At 44.6% G+C, this 1,127-nt stretch overlaps 1 pseudogene; it reads right to left on the reverse strand.

Moving 5' to 3' along the window:
- Window positions 1-411: 411 nt before the first annotated feature.
- Window positions 412-846, reverse strand: LOC104988276 (annotated as a pseudogene).
- Between the last annotated feature and the right edge of the window lie 281 nt (window positions 847-1,127).

A 1,127-nucleotide genomic window follows, 5' to 3' on the forward strand; every position in this document is an offset into this window, starting at 1 on the left:
AGAACCAAGCTCAGTAAGCTCCTGATTTGTACACTTGGAGGCTCCTTACAGGGTAAGAGCTGTGCTTTTTGGTTCTGCATCCCTAGCACTTTAGTACCCTGCCTGGAATGTAGTATTGTTCCATGAAATCACTCCTAGAGATAGACTCTGTCAAGAACTGTAAAGGGTCTGAGTTTTACCCTACTTGCAAGTTAACAAGTTAGCCTGTCACAGTCTCATGGATGCTACTAGAAGACATAAGACTCCTGAGTCAGAGAGAAAGTAGCTAGTAGCATCTGCCTCTTTAAGTTGGTTCCCCAAGACCTAGTTTTCAGAGGGTGATGGAAATAGGGCCACTTAGCATCTGTACATGAAGAACTCTGAGCTTAGGGAATCAGAATCTTTGTTTTCCTTTGCAGAATTGTTATGGCTTTACATAACCAAATAAAACTCACACATGAGCTCTCTCTTCATTTCTTCACTGTGCCTCCTGGCATTGGGATTGGTGACTCACGCCAGCTGGGCTGCTCTTTCCATGATGGCTTTGAGGTTCTTGAAGGAAATGTGAGTCATCTCAGCACAGTAAAATTTGTTGCACATCAGTAGCACTTCCAGCTTTGTGATGTTACAGACCAGAAACTTCTAGAAGCCACTAAGCAGCATGTGCTTCATTTTCTTGTTGCTACCATGACCAATCTTGGGCATCAAGATCTGGCACTTGAATCTTCTCTGTACCCTGTGGTCAGTGTCTCTGGGTTTCTGCCAGTTACGCTTAATTTTGATATATCAGGCTGACTGGTGCTGGATGAAATTCTTGGTCTTCTTTTGGATGAGTTGGGGCTTCATAAAGTGTCTGAAAGCAGTCATGATGCCTGGTTGGAGATGGAAGCTACCTCCTCAGAACCTTTTATAATGGGTAGTCAACATGCCTACCCTTTACTCCAGAAGGACACATTATTGCCATCAAACATTCTTGAAAAGGTAGTCTGGGACAAGGTGCAGTCAGTGCCTCATTTATAAGACATGCAGAGATGGCAGTGGCCCTTGGAGAAACGTCTCAAGAGATGGTTGAAGTGAGACAGAGGTAGCAGCAGTCTGAAGTTCACTTGCTCTTGCCCACCCCAATCTCAGAAGCCTCCAAGAGCAAG

This window comes from Bison bison, unplaced genomic scaffold (assembly GCF_000754665.1).
Source record: "Bison bison bison isolate TAMUID 2011002044 unplaced genomic scaffold, Bison_UMD1.0 scf7180017864118, whole genome shotgun sequence".
Classification (NCBI taxonomy): domain Eukaryota; kingdom Metazoa; phylum Chordata; class Mammalia; order Artiodactyla; family Bovidae; genus Bison; species Bison bison.